This window comes from Athene cunicularia (assembly GCF_003259725.1).
Source record: "Athene cunicularia isolate RWA chromosome 7 unlocalized genomic scaffold, athCun1 chr7_part1, whole genome shotgun sequence".
In the NCBI taxonomy this organism is placed as follows: domain Eukaryota; kingdom Metazoa; phylum Chordata; class Aves; order Strigiformes; family Strigidae; genus Athene; species Athene cunicularia.
The window spans coordinates 4,037,883-4,050,084 of NW_020799107.1; the positions used below are offsets into that span (position 1 = coordinate 4,037,883).

The 12,202-nt window shown below is 39.8% G+C and overlaps 1 protein-coding gene across 1 annotated transcript in view; it reads left to right on the plus strand.

The window, feature by feature from the left end:
* The window catches only part of COL5A2 (collagen type V alpha 2 chain), a 114,079-nt gene that overhangs the window by 1,496 nt on the left and 100,381 nt on the right, over window positions 1–12,202 (plus strand). The gene's annotated exons all lie outside the window — the stretch shown is intronic.

The following is a 12,202-nucleotide window of genomic DNA, read 5'->3' on the forward strand; positions in this document are numbered from 1 at the left end:
CGGCAGCGGCCCTTGGTAGCCACCCCGGTGGGCTGGCGAGCTGCCTACCTGCCCCGCGTAACCTGATCTTGCCGAGGCTGCTTTACGTTGGGTTTTGCTTCACATGATGCGGATGGCGGTTGCGGAGGACGCGCGGTGCCTGTCCGCATCCCTCGCTCGGGGGCGCGGGGCGCTGCGGGGCGCTTGCCTGAAACGGGACAACGCTGGTTGTGGGACAGCCTGGAGCTGTTGCACTGCACATACTTCCTAGGCTTCTTGTGTGTAACACTGGCTTTCCAAATAGCGACCAACAAAGGGACTACTAGTACGTTACACTACAACACCGTTGGCAGTTACTTTATCACGCATTTTCAAGAGTTTAATTTTTTTTTTTTTTTTTTTGTAACTGAACTTCTCTGCTAATATGCAGCATTGCACGAGTGAGGAGAAGTCAAAGCCCGATGAATAAAACAGTGCAATAATTCTGAAACTTTTATTCTGCGAAGCAAAATGAGACCTGACTACCCACAGCTGTGTAAGGAGTCCCGTAGAGGGGGCACTTCATATAATCTTGGGAGTGTAATTCATGGACTTGCCATAAAGGGAGGGATATATTGTCTGTTTTCCAGTTACACATAATACTAAAGAAAACAGTTGTGAAAACATTGACTTCATTTTTTTTTGTATCCATTTAGTAAAAATGATAGCTTTTTTGCTGTTAAAAAAAAAAAAAAAAGGCAAATCTTATGTGAGATTTCTGTGGAGTTAAGTGTCATTCACTAGTTTGTTGCTATTATGGAAATCATGGGATGAGCCAGTAGTGTAGCAACACCTTCTGGGATGTACTTCCCATATGCTGATGTCTGAGGAAACTGAGAGTTACGTGGTAAGTAAGAGAGCAAAATCCATTGTAATAAATTAGTGACATCTGTTTGCACTTACTTACTCATCTTCCTGTTTGAAAATGTAATAGCTTTTGTCTACCATACATACGAGGAGGCTCCTTCTCCAGTGTTTATCATATTAGAAAAATCCTCAAAGCTATTTGAGTGTGTTGTAAGGGACGGTGCACAGTGTGGAAGAAGGGGGGGGGTGTGTGTACATCCTACAGACTGATCTGGTTTAATTGCATAAACAAGAGGTTTTATTTAATTCCTGGTTGAAGATCAGTAATGCTGCAGAATGGGCAGTGTTTTTTCCCTTGGTTTGTCTTGGTTTTAGTACTTATGCAGAGGTCTAACATCAGTGTACATTGTATTGTACTGCTGGTGATTTTGTCTATACAGCTGTTTCGCTTCTCCCCATTCAGATGGTCATGTGTGTCATTTGGATATAGGTGCTGTAGTAAACAAATATTGGAGGTATCTGGGGAAGCAAAAGAAGGTGCTTCAGGAAGCTTAGGTTAGAAAAAACTATCAGACTTTCAGAAAGTATGTGAAATGGTGTTTTACCAGTCATTTTTCAGGCCAGTCCTAGAAAAAATGAGAAGGATTAAATACAGGTTGTCAACCTCAACCACAGTGGAAGAAAGAAATAGCTTTTGCAGAAGTATGTTACAGACTTTATCCTGATAAGGGTGAGCGAGATTGATAACTAAAGTTGAATAGAATAAAGCAGGTAAAATGGCTTAAATAATGAAATAATTGTAATACTTCTTTAAACCAAACATACTGCTAAGCACTTTATTTTTTTTGGCCCTTAGCCACTGCTGTGCTTTTAAGTAATATCAGTTTCTATATTCATTTTTTCCTTTTGGAACCATTGCAGATTGATTTGTTTTGCTCAAAACCACTTGGCTGGTAGCGCTATATAGTATACACACTTAAAATGCACATAAAACCATGGAAAACGGACATTTTCACAGAATCATTTAGGTTGGAAAAGACCTTTAAGATCATTGACTACAATGGATAACCTAGCACTGCCAAGTCTACCACTAAACCATGTCCCTAAGCACCACATCTACACATCTTTTAAATACCTCCAGGGATGGCAACAGCCACTTCCCTGCGCAGCCTGTTCCAGTGCTTGACAACCCTCTTGGTGAAGAAATTTTTCCTAATATTCAATCTAAACTTCCCCAGTGCAACTTTGAGACCGTTTCCTCTTGTCCTATCACTTGTTACTTGTGAGAAGATATCAACACCCACCTCACCTATAGCCTCCTTTTGCATAGTTGTAGAGAGCAATAAGGTCTCCCCTGAGCCTCCTTTTCTCCAGGCTAAAGAGCTCCAGTTCCCTCAGCTGCTCCTCACAAGACTTGTGCTCCAGACCTTTCGCCAGCCTCGCTGTGCTTCCCTGGATGTGCTTTAGCACCTCAGTGTCTCCCATAGTGAGAGGCTCGAAACTGAACATAGTATTTGGGGTGCAGCTTCACCAGTGCTGAGTACAGGGGGACAATTGCTTCCCTAGTCCTGCTGGCCATGCTATTTCTGACACAAGCCAGGACGCTGTTGGCCTTGGCCACCTGGGCACACTGCTGGCTTATATTCAACCAGCTGTGAACCAACACCTCCAGGTCCTTTTCTGCCAGGCAGCTTTCCAGCTGCTCTTCCCTAAGCCTGTAGTGTTGTGTGGGGTGGTTGTGATCCAGGTGCAGGACCCGGCACTGAGCCTTGTTGAACCTTGTACAGCTGGCCTTAGGCCATTGATCCAGCCTGTCCAGATCCCTCTGCAGAGCCTTCCTACCCTTGAGCAGATCAACACTCCTGCACAACTTGGTGTCATCTGCAAACTGACTGAGGGTGCACTTGATCCCCTCATCCAGATCACTAAATAAAGAGATTTAACAGAGCTTGCCCCAATACTGAGCCTGGGGGAACACCACTTGAGAGTGACTGCCAACTGGATTTAACTCTATTCAGCACCACTTTGGGCCTGGCCATCCAGCCAGTTTTTTACCCAGCGAAGAATGTACCCATCAAAACCATGACCAGCCAGTTCCTCCCTGTGAATGCTGCGGGAAGCCATGTCAAAGGCTTTGCTGAAGTCTAGGTAGACAACATCCACAGCATTTCACTCATCCACTAAGCGAATTAGCTTGACATAGAAGGAGATCAGGTTAGTCAAGCAGGAGTTGCCTTTCATAAACCCACGCTGACTGGGCCTGATCACCTGTTTGTCCTGTACTTGATTCTTTTTCCCCAAAGTTCCAGATCCCAAGGTCATTCACTTATATGTGTACCTCTACTTAGGGAGAAAGCGTGCATCTGTGTGTGAATGTGCGTAGGTATCATTGTTTGTGTGTCTGATCATAGCAAATAACTCGAAAATAGAAGTGATTATAGCTCCAAACAAGCAGAAAATGAGAATCCATTATTTAGGATAAAAAGAAGTCACAGTTCTTTGGGGACTGACTCATGACTTTTGAATATCTGTGGTTGGCTTCCCTGCCTATAAAAGTGTGGGAAGGACAGACTCTGCACAGAAATTTCCACAGGAAGAGTCCTCAAGAAGATTCCTCCTGCTCAGACTGGACAAATTTACTCAGAATTATGGAACATGTAAAATTGAGGGTCAGGTTAAGCTATCCCCATTAGCTTTTTTTTTTTTTTTTTTTTTTTTTTTTTTTTTTTTTTTTGAATATGTGCATGTTGTGGTTGTTAGTGCAAGCATTTTTTTGCCACAATATTTACAAATATAGATTATTGCCATAGCAACCAAATGGTCACTTCATGCCCTCATTCACATTTTGGCATGCTGACACTTCATTTCTTGGTGAAGTCCTTTCATCTTTGCAATTTGTTTCAGTATGATAATGTTCTGTTGGGATGATTTGTTCTGTAAGACATTGCAGGATTGGTCCCGTTTAACATTAGTGTATCTTAACGTAAAAAATAAGCCTTTTTAAATTTCTTAACTCTTTAGCAGTTTTCAGAGAAAATAAATGTCCACCAAAAATCTCAATTTATTATAAATTTAGCTAGGAAACCCTTCATAGGAACAGCTATTTACTATTTCTGTCTGGGTTAACTGGAAGTTATATGATTTTTCTGTGGTTAGAATTAGAATGGGTCAGCTCACCACATTACTTGTTTTTGTGTTTTGTGAGAAAAGAAACACAGATTCTTGCATACGTGTGGGGAAGCAGAAACTCTGAAGGGAGAACTTCATGCAACACTGATCCTTTAAAAAAAACTGAGCAGATGTTCATGGCCTGTGTACAACTATTTTTCCATATACAGAAAAAGGCAACGAACTCAGTGCCAAAAAATAATAGAGAAATAATAAAAAATAGTCGAAATTCCAGCAGGAGGCATGTGATCTATCCTTATATGTACACTGATTGTTCTACCCATGTTTGTCTTTGTGACCCAGCACATTTTTGTGTGTAAAGTCCTGATGATATAAATTTTTTTCTCAGAAACCCTTCTTAGAAAGAATAAAGTGTTAATCCAGTTGATTCTCAGTTGGACCAGGGAAGAGAGACTGGGTTTGCACTTATTTTGTAGGCAAAGGAACCTATTAATCTAATGTACAGGCCAAAACCAAGTATCATTTAACATAAAATGATTAGATTAATCATATTAACTTGGAATTTCAGTTTTTGACAAAGGCTTCTTGGAGTTTGAACTTCCAGAACCCAAGCAAAGTTTGTTGCACTCACTGCTTGAAATCTCAAATTGCAACAGACCCACTTTTTTAAATTGCCCTTCGAAAGCTCTGGTGAGGCCGTCATGCAGACGGTCAGGTGTGATTTAAACTGGAATGTCTTATGTATTAATTCAAGGCATAATGAGAAGGGAGTGAGGAAAATGTGTTTCTTTCAGTTGTATAAGTGTTCTTCCACTATTTAAGAAATCTGGTTCTTTCAGTGTGAAGAAAGATGGCTTGTAAATCACCTAACACTCTGAGGATGAAAGGTACTTCAGAGGTCACATCATGTACTGTTTACATCTTCAATGTAATCAATACATGATGTGTGTACAAATTATACCTTTTCTCCACAGTTTTTTGTCACAGATTATGTTCTATGATGTATGCTTTTCCTGATTTAAATTCTGAGAAATTTGAAGTTAGTGCTGTTGCTGAGCTACTGGAGAGGATAAAACAGTGACACTGTCTATAAGAAGTGGCACAATTTGTTTGTATAAATTCTTGTTTTAAACAGTGATACTGACTAGAGGAAGTGGCATAATTTGTTTGTATAAATTCTTGTTTTATAGGTTGATTTATGGTTATAAGAACAACCGCATGTAGGAAGCTTTGGATGCTCATAAGCCCTTGGTGCTGTGGTAATTAAAATATCCAAACCGTTACTTACAATTATCTTTTCTGAGTAAGCAACATACATTTTTCATAGCCTGCTGTGCTGTCTTTTATTCTTGTAGTGAGAAACAATTCCATTATTCTACTATCCCACCCGTGTTTGCTGCAGAAAGGTCATGTGTTATATAAGCATGAAGACTTAAGAGTGACTGTCAGAGTGCCAGGGGTAGGATATTCTCTGCACAGGGAACCTCTATTCAGCCAGACCCTTGGGATTCAGCTTTTATTAGCTGCTGAAGATAGGTCTTGTCTTTGGAGAGCTGGTCTACGGTTGTTCTTTGACTATGCTGCTGCCAGCTGAAACTTGATTGGAGTTTTGGAGAATTTGTATTTTTCTGCAGCTTTGTGTAAATAGTACAGTTGGGAGAATGATATAATGGGGTTGTTTTTATACTGAAAAACTTCCATGGTGTTTTGTGTCTTCACTGGTTTTCATTTATAGCCTTTGGACTATGTAACGGTAGCATGGGAGAACTAAAGAATTAATTTGAATCTCTGTCCCCCTGTTCTTTGGATAATGTGGCTGAATAGAAACACAAGCAGTGACTCTGATACTGCTGGCAGGAATTCACAGTTTTGGACATGAACTCATTTAGAGTAGGAATAGAAGAGTAAACTGTCTCACTGAAGCCTGTTCCCTGCTGTGCAGTAGATGTCTGCCTGAGAAGGTCCATACAGTATCTTCTCCAAACACTCTTTGGCCATGAAACGCTTGCCAGCATCCTTCAGCAAGCCGACCATCCGAAGTGAAGGATTAAAGCCACAGTGACAGTATAGTGCAGGAAGAGATTAAGGGAGGTAAAAGGTGTCATCATGAGTCTGTCCTGGCCCAGTTGCTCCAAGATTAATACTTCATGTTAAAATGGTAATGAAAATACAGGCTAAAAGCCAGGAAGAAACTGTTCCTTATTTAAGAACTGTCACCTGTATATGGATAGCTGTATTACTACAGGTAACCTCAGAGGTTATGCTGAGGGTTTTGTTTAAAGCAGTCATCTCACTTCCAAAAAACATAGAAGACCTTAATCACTTAATCACTTTCTGGTCTCCTGTCCTGTGAAATATCCCAGTAGGTCAAGATAAAATATTTAAAGAAAAGATTAAAGCAGAAGCAGTGAACAGAAGCTATGTTTGCTTGATCGCCTGTTTTCCACTCATTTTTTCAAAAATATTTTCTTTACAGGGTTCTAACAAACCTTTTGATCTAATTAAAACATGATGTAATGTCACAGTGATTGCTATCCTATAACTATTTTTTGTCTTGTTTCCTTCTATCTTAATTTAAGTTTTCCAGATTCCTCACATGTTCAGTGATTGGATAACAGCACCCATGGTGCAGTGTTGAGGTAAATAATTGAAATCTTACTGGCAAGTGGAACTTCCTTTAGACTAGGATGTATGATTAGGTTTATTAGGCACAAGGATGGTTTAGCCAGTGCTATTTTATAGAAATCAAGTTACCCTGGATTATAAACACTCAGTTGACCTGACATGAATTATAATTATCATTAACAAGTAATATGTTCAATAAGCATCTGTTTTGATTTGTTTTGTTTTTTTTAAATAAAGTATAATATATCTTTGGCTTTCTCTCTTAACTTTAATGATGAGCCTCCTGATAAGAAAGACACCATTGAGCAGCTAGGTCATCTCACTCCTGGAGGTTTCCTGAAATTCCTCTTCCCATCAGAAAATGAGAACATACTTTGATGTCACTTATCTTTGCATGTGTCCCCAGTCCCAATGGTAGTAATGCTTTGCACAAGAGGTTAAGGTTAAAAAAGGGGAGAGCATTCACTGTGGTAGCTGTGACCAGGCCCATAGAAACCTGCCAACTACATCAACTAAACTGGAGATTAACCACTGAGGCAGCTAGCAAAGCATGCTGTGGTTGTGGGTCTTCCTGCCTTAACTTTTCCTAACGTCATGGCTGCTGGGACTGATGTGGCTGAAGGTGTATTTAGCTGTCATGTATTATTTCTATCAAGGAAAGGTAATTTATGATAGTTCTGGTAAATTCTGGAAATACATAGTTCTGGAGTTGCCCCACCAATAACTTTAAAAGGCTGTTACTTGATGGCTTTATGCTGGTTTTATGCAAAAGCATTTGACTGCTAGTAAAGCGTTTGGTTCACTGTCTTATGAAATGTTGCAGTTAGTATCAGCATGAATGTTGATGTTGTGAGTGGTGGGGAAATTAAATAAAGGTACATGATTAAGAGTAATGTATCTTCATTGTGGACAAAATCTCATGGTTTCACAGTCTTCTGTAATCTAGATCAGGAAAGAATCAGGATGTTAATGAAATTCACTGGTGATAAGAGGATGCTTGCCATCTGTGCGAAAATATGGCTAAGAAATACAAAGAAAAGAATTATCTTGGAGAAGTGTAGGCTGAAGTGATGATAACAGAGTTTGTGTTGTGCCCTGGGATTGGAGTGGGCTAAAACTAAGGATGCTCTTATTTGTTGCATAGTAGGATTTGGTAAAGAAAAATACAGTTTTCATGATCCATTAGGCAAAAAAGCATGAGGAAAAGGATGAGAGGCTTTTGTTCATCCTTCAGTAATCAAGTCCAGTGTCATCTTCAGCGGTAATTTATGGAGAATAAAGATGGTAAAATGGAAATTTAGGGGACCCAGACTTGAATAGGACAGCTGTTCTGAGGGCTGAATCTCTTATTCAAGACTTTTGCTGTGTGTACACCTGCCTGTCTGAGTCATCCTCAGTGTGTCCAAAGCTCTGAGAAAGAAGATGAAGGTGTGGTGGTTTAGGCCCTTGGGACCCAAGACACGTTGCCGCTGTCCGTCCCCCACGCTTGGACCGGACGGGGCCAGGGAGTGAGATACAAACCCCAGGGTTGAGATAAGGAAAAATTTAATACAACAGTGGAACAAATAACAAACTGAACAACAACAATAGCAATAAACAGTAATAACAATGAACAGAACAAGAGATACGCAGAGCTGTACCGCCCGGATACAGCGGTGAAGGATACCGACGCGGAACAAAGCAGCCCCTCGCTCTTCCCCCGCTTGGGTGCCCAGACCTGATGTCAGCATGGTATCGAATAACCCGGCTGGAGCTCCCTCCACACTGCTGGGGAAACTTAACCCTATCCGAGCTGAACCAGGACAGGAGGGAAGCAAGAGAGGCGGGACCTTGCAGAGAGGCACTGAGTGTGAGGTGGTACTCATACCGCTCAAGGGCCCCTCTCTGCGGCTGAGGCATTGTTGCCCTACTTCAGGCCATGGAAGAGGAGTGGAAATAGTTTGCATTTTCCACTCCTTCAGAGGTGTAGACAGAAAGTGGTATCTCTTTTCCTCTGTATTAATTTTCCATTGAAGGAGTGGGTTCTTTTATTACAAAAAACCTCAAACCAATGCACCCTAATGCAGACATTGAAAAACTATTAGTTTCTAAAAGAAAAGGTAATCAGCTTCTTAGCTTCATGATGCAGTTAAAGAACCTCCGGTGTTGAAGGTACATTTTCTTTTATTCATGCAGAACATGCAAGAGCTTTTCACATGCTATATATCAGCCTTGATAGTGCTTCTTTAGGCCTGTGAGGCATTAAAAAAATGTTTCTGACAAAGGGTTTAGAAGAAAGAATTGTTGCATTAGCCATCCTGTATCTTATAAAACTGAACCTTTAAAAAATGCTTCAGTTGTCTGAGTAGTGAAGGGGAATGCACATGGCAACAACTTTTGAAGACATAGTTAAGACTTTTATAGCCCTAGTATTCAAATCATAGCACTTGATGTTGTCAGGGGTGGATCATACAAAAGAGTCCCAGTTTTGCATTTGACATCTCATTTTGTTCATTAAAGGCTTTTTTTTTTTTTTGAAGTCTTACTGAAAAAATATTTCAAATTTCATACACTAGAAAAAGAACACAATTCTGATTGTAATGTATTGCTCCATGTTTATTTAAAATTAAATATCTGTAATCTAGAACTCTCTCAAATCAGGAATGTTTTGGGCTGTAAAGCTACCAGTATATATGCTTAAATTTAGAAATTTAGAATTCCTGTGTGTTTATAACTTGCTGCATGCCAAATTTTAAGAGTAGTGTAATATATAGTGTGTTAGATATATGTAGTGTAATTTATATATATATATTTATATATAAAGTGTGATGTCTTAAGGTATCAGACATTCCAACTGTATGGGAATACATTGCAAGACAGACGCATCTTGCTGGTGAAAGTAATGGAGGATGATTTCCAGATGTTTAAATGCTTGCTTTGGCAAGAGTCAGAAAATACTGGAACATGCATTGGCAGTGAAGGAAGGGAAGAACCTGATGTAAGAGACATTAAGCCTGGCGACAAGAGAAAGCAGAACATGGAAAATGGAGCCATGTAGGGAAGGAAGAGCCAACATGACAGCATGGCTGCTGTGACAGCACTGAATATTGGAAGACTGGCAGAGTGCCAGAAGCCTACTTCAGAAATTAGGACTGAGGTTAGGTTTTTTCTTTCTTTTTCTTTTTCTTTTTTTTTTTTTCCTGGTTGAAATGTTAGCTGTAGTGGTAGAAAATTTTATCAAAACTTGGATACTGAGTATCTTGGGCATGCTTTTGTCTTATGTTGTTACGGTAAAGTGAAGGACCTTCCTATGAATTTGTGCAGTGCTGAGCACAAAGCATCCTTGATCTCAAATGAAGCCTCAGGGTACTACTGCAATATACAATACTGAGTCATTGCGCTAATAATATATTTCTTGAATTGCATGGATTTTCATGTTGAATAGCTGACACGTTTCAGAAGTGGAATCTGGCTCCTCAGCAAAGAAATCTCCAGACGCTAAATCACATTAACTGTTGTTTGCTGGTCAGGTTTCAGTAAGCGCACCTCTCTGAGGGGTTGGCCATTCTTTTAATGTATAGACCAAAGCTCTGCAGAGTTATCACACTATATCAAAATATTCACACTTCTTAGTTTTTTTTGGTAGTTCTTTGGGGGGCAGGGTGGGATGATGGGGAGAGAAGAGTTAAATCTTCATCTCTTCAGGCTGTGCATGTTTGCCCTTATGAAGAATGCCAGTGTGAATTGTACTGCTATAATTATTATTAGTGATATCTTTCTAATGATTTAAAATTTGAGGATATGGAGCACTTAGTTCTTTGGGTTGTGTGTGTGTGGTTTGTTTTTTTTTTTTCTTTTTCCAGCTGTTCTCTGTTTCTTTGAGACTTCCCTGGTTTCCTAGGAAACCTCTGCAGGATGGAATTTATCTATTTTACAGGCACTGTGCAAGATAGACAGTTTATTTTGCTTGTGTTTGAATGTAATGAATACAGAAAGTAAATATTTGGTGATTTAAATCTCCCATTTAGGAGAGTACTTTAGAATCTAACTTGAAGCAAATGAATAGCCTTATTCCTTGTAATGAGATGACTGGTACCTGGTTATGTTTGCCTAACTACCTTAATGAATGAAGATTTTAATTATTTCAGTTTTTTATTTGAAAGAGGGCAACATCAGGATCTATTCATCTGCAGTAAGAATTAATTGGGAAGAATTATGTAGCAGTAAGATACTTGTAATAAAAGAGCGGTTATTTTAGAAATCTTTTATCATTTATACTGAAAGGAATTAAGTGCACGTTAGAGCTTGTTTTCATATGAGCATTATCACTGGAGTATTAGAGGCATGGAAACTTTTTGTAATCAACTACCATGCTGAATTTTGCTATCTTTCTGCCCAAATTCACATGATTTTGACTGATGATTGCTTCCAGTCATGAGTAAACATCAACCCACAAACACAGCCCAGTTGCTGGTTTCAGGGTGAACCAGGAGAATCTCAGTTGATTTGATTTGAGTTTGCTCTGTGATCAAATCTGATGCAGAAAAGTTCATTGCAGGACCTTGATGTTGAAGAACAAGCAATTAAGGCTTTTGGTGTTCTAAAGTGGATTGAGGAGTTTAGTATGATAGAGAAACTCTTGGTAAATTTTATGTCAGGCTACAAGGCTTAACTTTGGGGTAGAATCAAGCATGCCTAAACCACATGGTGACTTAACATTTTGATGTGTGCAGCATCCTAATGTGTAGCTCTGTGTGGGAGAATTTTCAGGAGCCCTAGGCTGGAGGTACTAGGAGGCAGCATGACTGCGCCCTGGAAAGGGGAGGCTCCTACAGTCCTCTTTTCTAACAGAACACAGCTGTGGCTTACTCTCCTATAAATGTCAGTTAGTGTTGACTCAGTGCTGTGAGAAGAAACCTTCTGATGTGATAGTTCCCTACTATTCTTTACTGGGACAGGAATCACAACTGAGCAATTCATGGCATAAAATTTCAAAATGCCACATAAGAAGACAAGATCCTACTGTTTTTCTTCATGTCTGCATCAAATGTTCCTGCTTTCAAAGCCCCTATTGCTTCATTGAGACTACTTGGCGAGTAGAGTTCTCTTGAGAGGAGGAGTAAGACATTCTGCTTTGTGCTGCCTTTTTTTTTTTTTTTCCCCTCCTTTTAAGCCTGCTTATCCCATAGGTTAAATGTTTAAACTTCTGAACAACATGAGTCTGAAAATACATCCCTGCTTTTGAGATAAAGCTGGTCTGTGGGCTGAAAACCCATGAGTTGAAAGCATGCACTGTTGGATTGCATGTTACCCAGATTTCCTAGCCACCAATACACAAATTAGCTAGCCAGTATCAAGATGCAGGAGTGTATAGCTTCAGCAAATAGTTACTTCAGGGCTTTACTCTTGAAGACAACTGTGAGGCACTGTACAGCAGTTACTATAATGAATTACAGAATAAGTATAGGCTGTCTTGAGCCCATGTTTAAAGTTCGTTCTTCAGTTTGTCCTTTTGTTTCCACCCTCACAGAAGAAAAAAAAGGTATGGTTTTAATGGATCGCTATTATTTCCCAGTATAATCCAGTAAAACTGAATCTGGTTAGGATTAATGGGGGGGTTCATCTTCTGACTTTAAACCATAGA